Raw genomic sequence first — 14,226 nt, forward strand, 5'->3', positions numbered from 1 at the left:
CCAGGCGCCCCCAGACTTTTAAAGAAACCCCCACAACATCGTGACTCCTGGCTTAAGAGCAAAATCCCAAGTTCCAAGAGATTTGTTTCAGATTTCACCAGAAGGGGGTCCGCCACAGCCACCAACCTTTTCCTCTGAGGAGAGCAGTTTCTGATATGCTGCAAAGAAAAATAATCACTGGGTGATTAGGAAGAAAATGAAATTCGAAGGCTTTGTAAGCAGGCACAGATATGCACAGCACACACCCCATGAGTTAAAACCTTCTTTTCTCAGATGCCTCTCATGGTAATAAGAACAATCACGGCTATCATTTATTTGAGCACTTACAGTGTGTCAGTCCCTGTCTAAACATTTGGTTTCCAAATCAAACGGATAAGGGTAGCATGACCACTTCATTTCACATTTGAGGAAGGGGAAGCTCAGAGAAGTTCTGTGACTTACCCAAGGTAACACAGCAAGGGGAAAAAAGGTGAAGTCCGGATTCCAGCCGGCATCAGAGTGTGAAATCCAGTCTATGCTGTCCCTACTCTCCTGACAGAGAAAATTCCTGCCCCCTCCCCCCAAGTCCCTGGACAAAAATGAGGAAATCAGCAGAGGGGAAGCCTTGAAAGGGGACAGCCAGGTAAAGTCATTGCTCTTATTTGGAAACAGGGGACCCTGCCAGGAGATGGCAAGTTCATCCTCCACTGAACCGGGAGAGGACAAGGCTCTCTCCTGGTGTTGGGGCTGGGGGTGGGGGGCTCCGAAAGGCCCGCCAAGGGCAAGGTTTTGATCTGGGCACATCCCGACCCTTCCACCTCTGGGCACCGAGGAGGCAGGGGCCCGCGGGGGCGCGAGGCGTGCGGCCGAGCCGGGGGACGCCCCGCACCAACCCCGAGTCCGCGGTGCCCACCCCGCCCCCCACGCCTGGTGCCGGCGGGCCAAGGGTTAAGCGAGGCGGGAGACCCGGCGCGGAGCGGCCGCCGGGCCGGGAATGCTTAGTCAGGATTCCGATTTCCTGTCGAAGTGCTGGGATTTCCTGCAGCCCGCGCCCGCCGCCGCCGAGCGGGAGCGTCCGAGCCGCCCGCGCCTCCGCGGCCTCCTCCCCTCGGCACATGGTCGCCCGCCCCTTCCTGCGCCGCGCTCGGCTCCCGCGCCTCGCCGCCGCCGCCGCCGCCGCCGCCGCGCCCGTGCCGCCCGCCCTGCCGGTCGCTCCCGGCCGCCGCCCGCCCTCCGTCCCCAGGGCCGCCGGCGCCCGGCTGAGGGCTGCGGCGCGCGGGAGCCATGGAATAATGCCCAGCGGCCCGCCCGGTCCCGGTGAGTTGCGGGGCGCCCTGGGTCGTCCGCGCCCCCCTGCCCGGCCCCCCGCGCCGGCCGCCTGCGGGCTGCGCCTCTCGGCGGGGCGCCTCGGGCGCGGGGAGGGCGCCGGCCGCGGACCCCGGGGGGCCGCTCTGGGGAGCGCCGACACGGTGTGTTGGGGGGGGGGTCGGCCGGGGGCTCCGCGCGCCCTCCCGGGGAGGCGCCGGGACCCGCGGTTGGGACGCCCTCCCGGCATTGTCTCTCCGGGCGGCGGAGGAAAGTTCCCCGCGGTTCGTGGAGGGGCGGCGGGGCCCCGCATTGCCCGCCCCCGGCCCGGGCTCGGACGCCGCGCTGCCAGGCAGGCCCCAGGCCACTTGCTTTGGAAGCCAGTGAGACGAAGCGAAAGCGGGGGCCAAGATTCCCAGTCGGGGCTTGGGGTTTGCTCACGGGAAGCCTGGGAAATGGCTTGTGTTTTTCCCGCTTGTGCCATTTTGGGACCTGCTGCGTTTTCTGAGAGCGACGAGAAGTTTTAAAGAAAAAAGAAACTCGCTGGCGTTTGGTATCCTGCGGTTTTCGTGCACCCCGAGAGTTCTCGGGCGTTCCTAGAGCGGTTTCCTTTAATAACTGGTCCTTCCACTAGCGCAGGGGGACCATCCCATCGTCAACGTGAGAGCTCAGCCTTACCTGCCCTGATGGGAAAGAACAACAACTTTCTTCCACTTTTCCCGAAGACTCTATCAGGTTGTCTTGGCAAGATACTTGATTCTGGGGTGACAGTGGGGCCAGGGCTGCTGATTACTTCTGGGATTGTAAAACACCATTGAATATTGAGGCCAGTTTTATCTCCGTTGAACCCTCCACCCCCAAGACTTTCCTGTTTTGCAGTTGGTGTTCCTGTTCCCCCAAAAGATGCAGATATTTTGGCAAACAGCAAATCTCAACAGTTTAGAAAGAAAAAGGATCTTCCATAACAACTGTTTCAGCCCCTTGTTGTTAGGCATATGAGGCTGGGAGCTAGCTTACCCAAGTGGCACGGCGGGTCTTCAGACTCCCAGCCCAGTGCTCCTTTCTTTCACTATGACAGTTTCCAGTCTGGCAGCAGGAGACATTTGGAAATAGGTCTTCCTTGCATTATAACCTTTGTTGTTTTCGTGTCTTCTCTTGTTCTGTCTTATCTATTACTGCTGCTGTTTTTGAGAAACGTGGTTATCGCAAAGTCGGTATTTTTAGAGAGCGAATTAAAAAAATTCCCTAACCTTTACTGTTCAGCCACCAAATGGATTTGAAGCCTAAAATGGGTGGCTTATTACTTAGGGAATTACTTTTCTCTGTCCCATTCTTTTGTGAAAAATAGAAACTCCTAAGTCCAAAAAAAGGGTAGTATCTTAGCACAAAATGTACCCTGCGATGTTCTCTGGACTTGATTTTCAGCCCTCCTGTATCTTGTGAGCAAAGCAGCCCGTCTATTTTTCTCCTGATGAGAGCTCCGAATGGCTGGTTTTTCATTTTTAGTATGTGATAATGTCGGAGAGAAAGGACTTGTTCGCAGGCTTGCCATTTGGTGAAGGAAATTGAAATTCTCTCCACCTCTCACCAGCCACAGTGAGCCAGATTTTTGAAATCAGTCAGAGCCTTGCAGGCCCAAAAATGAATGTGTGCATCCAAATGGGGCCCTCCCTCGCCCCTCACGAGGACCCACCTCCCAGCTGGCATCTCCACGCAGCACCCACGGGACTGATGTCTAAAGGAAAAAGGGAACCTGTGTTACCTGGGACGATGTGGCTCCTGCATTTTCCCTGTGGGTTCTCAGCTGTGTTTGACTGGGTCCTGCCACCCGGTCCTCATTTTTCCCTCTCTCGTTTCCTCACACTTCTCTCCCAGTCACTGTATCTGGCCTGGGCTCGCCAAGAAGGCTTTCCTGTAGGATGCACAGATGATCCCCACATAAGCAGCAGTGACAAGGACAGCTTACATTTACTGAGCACTTGCTCTCTGTGCCCTAGGCATGTCACCTACTAAGAAGTCCTAAGGAGGAGAGGGAACTCCTTTGGGAGCCTTGCCCAGAAAGGATGCCACTTTTCAAATTCATCTGGAATTGACTCATTCGTTCATTCATCCAGTACACATTTGCTAAGTGACACCCCCGTGGGAGGTGCCAGTCCTGCAAAGATGAACAGGACCCTGTATTCAAGGCCTTCTGTTTCCAGCCTCCTCCTTCGGTGTCAGCTTCACACTTGCTCTTTTGGTTAGTCGGTGCTAGGAGCCCGTAATGAGCACCTGCTCTGACCTAGCACTGGGTCAAGTCCCGAGGAGAAAGCAAGATAGGCCAGGCCTGCCTTCAGGGAGCTTGCATTCCAGCGGAGGGATTAGGCCACGCCCAGAAGCACCAGAGAAAGATTGTGATTCTTGTTCCTGAAATCCTGACCCAAGCAAAGTGGGGTGGGGGTGGAAATGGGGGTGGTCCTAGTTTTGCTAGGAAAAGGCCTCTCTGAGATTGAAGACTTGAGAAGAAACTGGCTGTGACGAGAGGGTGCTGGGGAGGGCAGTCCGGGCAGAGGGATCAGAATGTGCGCCCTCCTGTGTGTGAAAGGGCTGGGCGTGCTCCAGGGAGTGAGGGAAGTCGAGGCAGAGGGGTGAGTAAGGAGGTGGGAGTGAGTAGAGGGTAAGGGAGAGATGGGGAGAAGGACAGAAGGTGAGGTTTCAGATGGAGGCAGGTTCTAAGCCATGCTGGGGAGGTACCCCACCCCCTCCTCCAAGTACAGAGGGAAGTGGGACCGAGTTTAGGCTCTGGAGTGGGATCTGATTGACATTTTTGAGAGGTTACATTTACTGCTTTATGAACAGTTGATCACAGTCAGCAGAGTGGAAGCAGGGAGACCAGTTGGGGGGGGGGGCTGCATGAATCCAGAAATGTTGGTGGCCGCTTTGACCGGTGGAGGTGACGGGAAGTGGGTGTGACCTGGTTAGAACCTGAAGATAGACCTGATGAGACTTGGTGATGGATGAAATGGGGGTGAGGGCAGGGAGGGACTGGAGGACGACCCCTGGGTTCTGGCGTGAACCGCTGGCTGTCATTTGGGAAGATGGGGGAGAATAAAGGCAGAACACACACATTCTGGAGAGAATCAGGGTCCATATTGGCCATGCTAATATGGAGATGTCTAGGAGACATCCGGGTGGACACCTGGGACAGACATGACGGCATGTGACTTCAGACCTCAGAGGGTACCTCTGGACTAGAGGCACTGATGTGGAAATGACCAGGCTGCAGAAGAGCCACCAAAGTGCTGGCTGGCACGCGCCCTGCTGTCCTCTGAGGGTCCTCCTGCCTGGGACGCTCTTTGGCTCTCTCAGGCTAACACCTACCCATCTTTGAAAACATACCCATGTCTTTACCTCCTTGAAGACGCCTCCAGCTCCCCTGGCCCCCAGATCCCTGTGTCTATTTCCATGATAGGATTCAACATAAGTTACCTTTTTATAGTGTCTTAATGTTTATGAAAAACTTGAAGCAGGCTCTGTCACATAGTAAGTGCTCAACCAATGCTAGCTGCTATTATTATTGTTGATGGGAGTGATGGAGAGGCATATAAATAAGAATTATATTGGATAAGTGTAATGATAAATGACGTATTAGTCTCCTCTTCCTGATCTAATGACTGCAAACTTAGTGGATCAAACAACACAAATTTGTTCTCTTACCATGCTGGAGGTCAGAAGTCTGAAATGAATCTCACTGGGCCAAAATCATGGTGTTCGCAGGGCTTTGTTCTTTCTGGAACCTCTAGGGAAGCTTCCCTCCAAAAGGAACAGGGAAGACTCAGAAGAGAAGAGCCTAGGGAAGAATCTGTTTCCTTGCCTTTTCCAGCTTCTGGAGACTTCATACCTTGGCCTATGGTCTCCTTCCAGCTTCAAAGCCAGCAGTGTTGGCCCTTCTCACATACCATCTCTCTGGCTCCCCTTCTGGCTCCCTGTTCCATTTCCAAGGGTGCTTTTGAGTATATCAGGCCACCTGTATAATTTAGAATGCTCTCCCTATTATAAGGTCCAGCGATTAGCAATTTTAATCCCATTCCCACCCCCACCCCTAATTCTCTATTGCCACATACCCCAGGTAAACTAGCATATTCTCATGTCCTGGGGATTAGGATGTGGACATCTTTGGGGGCTGGTAAGGGAAGGTATTACTGGAGTCTGGAGTCAGGCTTTACTTCTTCACCTCCTCTGGGATATTCATTCCTTCCTGTGAGCTCTCGGTGCCCAGCTTTACATGACAATTCCGTGAGGATTCATGTCACTGCGCTTTCTTTGCGCTGTAGGCCAAACTGTGCACTGCCAACACAGGGATACTAACTTTTCTCTTCCTGCCTCAGGGACAATTTAAGTTCAACCCCTGGGGGTGCCTGGGTGGCTCCTTGGGTCAAGTGTCTGACTCTCGATTTCAGCTCAGGTCATGATCTCTTCTTGGGTTGGGAGATTGAGCCCCATGTTGGGCTCCGTACTGCGTGTGGCGCCTGCTTAAGAGTCTCTTTCTCTCCCTCTGCCCGTGCCCCATTCATGCTCTCAATCTCTGTCTCTAAAAAAATTTAAAATTAAAAAAAAAAAAAATCCAACCCCTGAAAGCCCTTTCCTCACCCACCTACCCAGTATTCACTCCCAGGAAGGGCTGGGAGGGGCGCCTGGGTTGGCCAGTCAGTGAAGTGTCTGCCTATGGCTCAGGTCATGATCCCAGGGTCCTGCGATCCAGCCCTACATCAGGCTCTCTGCTCAGCAGGGAGCCTGCTTCTCCCTCTCACTCTCTCCCTGCTCATACTCTCCGTCACTATCTGTCTGCCTCAAATAAATAAAGAAAATCTCTTTAAAGAAGAAAGGAGAAAGAAAGAAAGGACTGAGGAGTGTGACGTGTTGGTACTCTCTTCAAGTCTGCTATGGCTGATTTCCTGTCACAGTGTGAATCCCAGCACCGTGTGTTCCTTTTATGCAGCTGGAACCTTGGTTTCAGAGCTACAGCTAGTGTCCCCAGCCTCAGCCGGCCCTGTTCACAAAGCAGGCCACCAGCACACTCAGGAGAGAGCGTGTGGCTCCATCAGGACAGATCCATTGAACCACTAGTGGAAAAAGTAACTGGAGGGCCTGGCTTGGCAGAGTGCGGCAGGTGGCCCCATCTTCTGAAAGTCAGGGAAACACACCAGGATGTGTTGTGAAGCCACATTGCACATTGTGAGGAGGTAATTACGACCAGATTTCTAACATCCTCTGGGTTATTTGGAGAAAATGGGCGCCTGCCCCGGATACTCTCCAGAAACAGCCGGCTTCCCGGACACCGTCAGCGTTTCGGAGAGCCTCATGAACTCTGCTGGCCACAGGCATGCTGGGTTGCATGGAGGCAGAGGTCTCCTCCTGCCTGAGCTTCCCCTGACAGCTCTGTCCGTCCCCATCCTTGGAAATGCCACAAACTAACTCATCTTGTAATATTTTTGGCATTTCCTCTTCCTTTACGGCTTTAAGTCAGGAAATGCGAAAGGCACCAAGTTAGAAAAACAGAAGAGAGAGTGGAGCTTGGGATCCCTCCTCTGGAGTCTGGTTACATTTGGGACAAAGAAGAGTGCGTGCCATCTGCGCTTCCCCCCCTATGTGGCAGGGGCTCGGGCGGACCACGCGGGTGCAGATCCTCCTCCGTGGGCAGAGCAGGAAGGAGGGAGTCAAGACAACGCCGGCTGTGGCTTCTGGGGAATGGCCCGCGTTTCCCTCATCAAGGCTAATTGTGAGTTTCCCGGCGCGCCTTCTGCCTTCGTGAGACTCCTCCCGGGTGCACACTACTGTGTGTGCATTTGGTTCTAGTTTTGAACCGAAATAATTATCTTTGCGAGTAGAAACGCAGTAAGAGGGCTCAAGCAAAAATCCATGATATGTGCAACTTACCCTTCGAAGGTTCAGAAAAAAAATGACAGATGTTGTAAAAACTAGTACGAGTGAGGGGGAAGAGAAGGAAAAAGCCCGTGGAATGAAATGTTAACTCTGGGTAAGCTCAGGCAGAGGGCTTAAGGGGGTTCTTGGCACTATTTCTCATTCTTAAAACTATTTCCAAGTCTAAAGGGTATTGCAGATGGGGAGGGGGGTGCTCAACCATGCCTTTGTAATTGGACCTTGACAGATACAGGCCAGTTCCACAGCAGGGTCAGCGGACAGGAAACCAGACGATTCTGAGGCCTGCTACTGACCCCACCTTTCCTTCTGCTCTCACACTTTGTGTTCCCAACTGGGAGAATGTCAGAAAAGCTTCCCTCGTGAGGATTCCGTGAATGGCATTACGACAGCCATCTTGTGTGGATGCGAGTCTGTTCACGTGGTGGCCTCTCCCTGAGACGGAGCGCCTCCAGCTCTCTGCCGGCCCGAGCACATGGCGGGCACTGACCGGGGAGCCGAGTCACGTGCCTTGGCTTCAGTTGCTCAGCTGTGTTGCCGTGCTCATTGAATTTTCTCATCATTGAGCTTTTATTTTCAGTGACTCTACATTTTCCTTCTAGAAAATGTCTTTGGTCGGTTCTCTTTCAGATCACCCCAGCCTTTAGTCCTTTTGTCATGTTCTTTATTTAGGGCTTTTCTTCCTTACTTCATACCTTTGTTCTAAATGTACTGACATTGTCTTTGGAATTGCCCCATTATGCTCACCTGTCCTGGGTGGCAGAAGTGTCTCTGCAGAGTGGTTTTATGCTTCGGTAGGGGCTCCAAAGGTTTCCTGGATCCAGGACTAGTGGTAGCTCTAGGACCTGAGATGTTTAACGCTAGGCTGGAGGTGCAGGTTTGGGTTTTCCACCCACAACTAGGGCTTTGACGTTTGCACAGGAGCCTTCTCCCCCACCCAGATCCCGAGGCAGATAAGATTACTTGCCGCCATTTCTCTGCACTGAAAAGAGGAGGAGTTCAGGGCCTCTTTCATGGGAGGCTAGGGTCCCTATGGGGTCCTAGCTTTGTAGAGGGGTCTCAGCTCTCCTGTCCTTTTGTAGATGCCAAGCGGAGACCAGCCAGCTTCACATATTCAGTCTTCTTTTTCAGACTAGGAAGAGGAAGGACATTTACAGGAAGGTAAAAATTGCCATTTTGAGAAAAGAAAACCAGAACCCCCCATATCAAAACAGCAGCAACAAAAAGATTTCATTCCGATCAGCAAGCACTTGCTGAGCACCTCTGTTTGCCCTGCAGAATGGGGTGGGGGCAAGTTGGGGCTGGGTCTTAAAATGCCTGTTTGTCTTCGGAACACCCGGTGCAGAGCAGACTGCAAATGTTTGGGAAAAATGGAAGCAAACAAGAAAGGAAATTAATGTGGTTGAAGAAGACAGATCATAATGCAGAGGACAGAATAAGATCATGAAAAGTTGTACTGAATGATGACTCAGAGTCCCGAGTTCCAGTCCAGCAACTGATAACTGACTAGTTACGGTTCTTTGATGAACAGTCACTCCCATCATGGAATCACACTTTGCCATCTGCAGTAAAGGTGGTAACTCCTGACCCAGTTACAGTGATAGCAAGAGCGGGAAAGTGGGAGCTTCAGAGGGCCAAGTATTTTTCTTATCTTCCAGGCCTGTGGGGCAGTGTGTCCTCCAAGGGCACGTTGCTTTGGAGGCTCTTTCTGTCTTGCCTCACAACCACTAGGGGCACTGGGTTTTCCCAGGGAAGGGCAGCAAGCATTTCAAATCCTCAAAGCTTGTTCAGATTCAGATTAAGGGGTCTTTGGTGTATGTATGGTCGGAAGTTAGGCATTTGGGTGCTGAGTTGGCCTGTGTCTCATGTGATAGTCTAGAAACTTCCCCTGGGACCCAAAATGAGGGCTGAGGTGCCCCTGGGAGATGCAAGATGAATTTCTGCATTGCGTTGCCATCATAACCTTTGACCCCCTGTTCTGTGAGGCCATTCCTCTGGGTGGTAGAACTCATGATTTCTTCTGGGTCTGTCTTGTCCATGTCCCTCTTTCGTGGGGGAAGTGATTTGGTCGGGGCGGGATAGGGGCATTTGTCATGATGCAATGTGAAAACCACTGGGCTTAGAATCAAGGATAGCTAATATTTCTTGTGCATTAACACATCAAGTGCTATTCTAAGCTGTTCCACAATATAAGCTCATTTAATCCTTATAATAACCCAATAAAATAGGTACTGTTTTTTGCTCTTGGGGGCCACTGTTTTTAATCTCCATTTTATACATGAGGAGACAGATGCACAGACACTAACTTCTCCAAGGTCATATAGCTCATGGGGGACAGAATTTTAAGCAAAGGGATCTGTTCATTGCCCACACTCTCGACCATGATGCAATATTGCCTCTGAAGACTTGAATTTGAATTTTATGCCCCAGTTCCTCATGTGGCCTTAGCAGACTCTGCCCTTAGCCTTTCAGAGCTTTTAGGTTCCTCTTCGATACATTTTTAAAGCTTTTAAAAAATGTAAGTTTTGCAGGTTTTAAAAAATGGTGTTAAATGAAGTAATATATAGAGAAAGTGGCTTTGTTCTTGGCATATCATGACTACTAATCAGAAGTGAGTGAGTTCTAAATGGGATAAAAATTCCTGTTTACATGATCGATAGGGAAGACACATGAATGAACTGATTCCATTTAAAGAGTCTTGTCCTTGGTGCACAACTTTCCCTGCATACCCTGCCCTTTGCTGGAGCACCTGGGACACAAAGATGAAAAATCAAAGTTCACGTGCTAGAATTTCTCCTAGATGATTGGGAGAGAAAGAGAGGTGTTTATCATTTTGGACCACATCTTGCCCACACCAAGGGAGAGTTACAAAGGAATAGCCCCAAGTGTGCAGAGAGAGAAGACAGTCACCCTGGGGCAGGGGTGGGGGGTGCAGAGTCGGTAAAGCTCTGGGTCAAGAGGTGCCATCTGACCCCAGTCTTCCAGGATGGGCAGGATTTCAGTTAATGGAGAGAGTCGGGAAGGGTATTCAAGCCTGAGACTAGCTGGACCAAAGTCTTTGTGGTAGGAATGTGCTGTTTTTTTTTTTTTTTTTTTTTTTTTTTGGAGGTTTAAGGAAAACATTTATTCAAGGGGAGAGGTAAAACTCAGAGTAAAGCAGCTTTTGGGGTTTCTTTCTGGAATGCAATCATGCAATCATCCCTGATATTCTCTGTCCCCCCCCCCGCCATCACAGAAGTCCTGATCTAGAAAAGCCAACTGCAGTGTTGTTTATAGACCTTCCCTTAATAGCATTTTGCAAGTTTCCTCTCCCTAGGACAGTTACTTCCTTGGACTTAAAAATAGAATCATAGAAGGGTGGAGACGTGGAGTATTCGCAGATTACACTGTTTTAATGGTACACTTGGAGGTGAGTGAGTGAGAAGGTGTAGCAGACACTTGGTTGCTTATCTAACATCCTTTTTCCTTCCTTGCTCCCGGAACATTAATCTTCAGAAGTTTGCCTTCTAGGGGCTTTAGGGAGGTCAGTCCCAGCCCTGGGCTGCAGGGCGTGGGGTGGGGGGGGGGGTGGAATCACTATGGTCCTGCTCCCCTTGACAGTGATTTGCTTATCCATGGGCATGTGACAGAGGTGTGGCTATGAAATAAGAAGAGAAATTTCTGGGGTTGGGGGAATAGAGAAGGATTTTTCTCCATATTAAAAGGAGACATTTAGGAAGACAGCCTTTTCTGCTATGGGACATAGTGGGATTGGCATGTGATACCTGGAACGGTGGCAGCCATCTTAGGACTATGAGGGAACTTGCTTAGGAAGACCATGTTGAGCCTGTTCAGTACAGAAGGATGGAAGGAACAAGACACTGAAAACCCTAATTTTAGACTATTTTTGAGTTAAGTTTTAAGTTTTCTGTTACTTTAGCCCCAAAACGATTTGTATCAATACACAAAGGGATGACCACCTTATGTGAAATATAGATGATTTGGGGTCCATTATACCACTCCCCCAACACACACTCACCCTATGTGTTAGCTCACCACCTTGTTTGAAATATACCACCAAATCATATAGTTTCATACCTTCACTGTCTTGCTGTGTTTGTCCACCTGAATAGCCCTTTCCCTAGCTTCTCCACCTACTCAAAATCCAACTTTTAAAAAAAGTATGGTTCACATGCACCTTCTCTGAGAAGTCTTCCCCAATCCTTCCTGTTGTAAGTACTTATCTTATTCTTTGGGTACCTGTAACATTTGTGGTCTCTCCCTCTCTCCCTCCCCATCTCATTCTTTACTAAGTGCCTACTGAGTAGCCAGCTGTAGTGTCATACCCTAAGCATCATCTTTCATGAATGAGGACAGGCACGCACAGGAACTTGTGAGCCAGTGTGTTTTGTGTGGTCATGCGGGAACATGAGGTATCGCCAGGTACTTCCAGAAAGGTGCCTGATGCCCCCTTACAGGGAGGGTCAGGGAGGCCTTTCTACAAGGTGTCATCCTTGAGTTAGATATTAAGTAACTGGGAAAGAGCAAACAGAAAGGAAGAAAATTCTAGGTGTCAGGGACCACCGAAACAAAGATGTGGGTGGTAGACACAGCCCAATCTGGGCTGGGAGCTAAGCATGGGGGGAAGCTGACTTTTGAGGTGGGGTGCACTGAGGTTGGAGGAGAAGGCAGGAAGAGCCACGTCCAGGAGCTTTGACTTTATCCTGAGACCACAGAGGAGCCTTTGAAGGTTTGAGGCAGGGGAGTCTTGTGACGCTGTCCTTTAGAAAGAGGATTCTGGCTGTGTTGCATTGAGTGGACTCGGTGTGTAAGGCAAGGACTGGAAGCAGGCAGGCCATTTTGGATGCTCCTGTGGGAGTCTGGGAGCGAGCCCAGGAGACAGGGGGGATAGGCATTCGGATGGCTTAGGGACTGACGGATGAGGGGCCTGGAGAGGAGGGGTTGCTGTTGACGACACTAAGCTTTCTGGTTTGTCTGCGAGGCTGAGTCATGTCTGTGTCGCAAGACTGCAACCTTCTCCAGCTCCTGGTCCTGCCAGTCTGCGCATCCCCTGGCGTGCTGGGTTTGGGCTGCCGTGAGAGACGGAGGAGGAAGAAGCGAGGAAGAAGGGAGGCTTATCTTCGCTTCCTTATCTTCTCCTCCCACGGCTTCGGCTCTTGGGTTCCTGTTTAAGGGGATCAGGAAGTGGAGCTGTGACGTGGCTTTCCTGGTGTCCCTGCTTCCGAGGTCTGAACCTTGCGAAGACGAAGACGAAGGACTTTCTTAGGACCTGCGGCTCATCACCTTTCCTTCTCACTCATCTCCCAGACCAGCCCAATTCTGAATAAGCCTGTCCCAGACCTCTGGTGTGGCCTTTTCTGGGTGTGCCCACCGTTCCTGCCTCATGCCAGGCTTCTGTGCCATCTCTCCCGAATCATCTAGCCAGTTCCTAGCTCACTGCCCTCCCTTTCATGTCCTCCACGCTGATGCCAGGGAGAGCTCCTTAAAACCAGACTGGCATCACCCTCTGGCTCGACCAGCTTCAGTCCCCCCTCCCAGAGCCCCGTCGGTCCTGTGAGGAAGAAAGCAGCCCCGACTTTCTAGCTGCTGAGACCTGGGGTCAGGCCTGGCTGTCTTACTCACTGAGTGCCCTTGGACGAGCCACTCACCTTGCTGAGCCTGTATTTCTCTACCTGTGAAATGGGTACAGACTGCCTGAGTGATGGGTGAGGGAGGAAATATATCACAGGGCCAGCCTGAGCATGGGCACATGTGCACACACTGTATTTCTCCCTCCCTGACAGTCGTATTCACCTGAGGGAGTCCTTAGTGCCCACCGCACAGTGGACCAGATGCGCTTCACTCAACGTTTGTCGAACAAATTAGTCCTTTGTTCTCTTTCTGCTTAGGCTGTGACAACATCTCTTTCAATACGTTTGAAAAACTCTGTCAAGGCCTGTAAGGGTTGGAGGGAGCGGGACACCCTCTCGGCGGGGGCTGGGGAGGCGGTTCGTGTGGAGGAGGAAGTGGCTTCCTGACTCCACGCCCTGAGTCGGAGTCTGTCCCCTGGCCGCTGCGACTTCCAGGAGTGCCTCCTGGGGGCGGGTGGCCGGGGTCCAGGAATGTGTCATCCCAGAAAAGGGTGAGGCCATCCACACAGCTCTTCTAGGCAACAGCAAACACAAGAGTGTGCATAAGCAGGGCCGTGTGGATTAGTGACATATGTGCGTGCTTTCTGGAAAGAGTGTAGTGGACCTAACGTGTATCTGTGTGGGGTGTTCCCATCCTGGAAGAAGCTAGGAGTTGGTCGAGGTAAATTGAGTCCAGTGATGATATTTCAAGCTCTTGGTTTGAAGGCAGTCACAATACTGAGCATTTGCAGAGAGGAACCATGTTGGAGCAGAAACAGAAGGCTGTGGAGGATAATCACCTCGTCAGAAACAGAGCGTCTGTGGTGTAGACGGTTGGTAAGGGTTTGGATCCTGGACTTAGGATGAGTCCTAACTCAGCCTTTTACTGGCTGGCCTTCGCACTTGCTCATCTTGGGCAGGTTCCGAGCCTCTCTGAACCTCAGTCTTGCTGCTTGTCATCGGGGAGAACGGGACTGCCATCTGCCAGGGTCGTGGGAGGCCTCCATGTGGTAGCACGAAGAGAACAGTGAGAATGGCCTGCGCATGCCGACTGCAAGTGCAAACATGCCCTGACCTGACGATGATGATGGTTAGGGGTTGAGCCGTACTCTCCAAAAAAGATACGTGCAGTCCTAGCCCCCAGGACTTCAGAATGTGGCCTCATTTGAAAATAAGGTCTCTATAGAGGTAGTCAAGTTAAAATGAGGTCATTAGGGTGGATCCTAATCCAGTGTGTCCGGTGTCCTTATGGAAAGGGGAACTTGGGACGCAGCGACAGGCAGGCATGCGCACAGCGAAGCTGATCCGAGGATCCAGGGACAGGGTAAGTTGAGGAGTGCCAGGGGCTGCCGCCAACCCCACAGATGAGGAGGAGGCGGGGAAGGATTCTCCCTGGTGGCCTCAGAGGCGGGGT

The 14,226-nt window shown here is 51.6% G+C and overlaps 1 protein-coding gene across 2 annotated transcripts in view; it reads left to right on the forward strand.

The window, feature by feature from the left end:
* Positions 1 to 1,044: 1,044 nt before the first annotated feature.
* Positions 1,045 to 14,226, forward strand: part of ASAP1 (ArfGAP with SH3 domain, ankyrin repeat and PH domain 1) — a 351,004-nt gene continuing 337,822 nt past the window's right edge. Inside the window, exon 1 of one of the 2 annotated variants that reach the window (XM_082719724.1) lies at positions 1,045 to 1,296. The gene's annotated coding sequence lies outside the window, so the exon portion shown is untranslated. The remainder of the gene's footprint in view (positions 1,297 to 14,226) is intronic. The other variant, XM_082719725.1, reaches the window with a different exon arrangement.

This window comes from Mustela nivalis, assembly GCF_964662115.1.
Source record: "Mustela nivalis genome assembly, chromosome: 2".
Classification (NCBI taxonomy): domain Eukaryota; kingdom Metazoa; phylum Chordata; class Mammalia; order Carnivora; family Mustelidae; genus Mustela; species Mustela nivalis.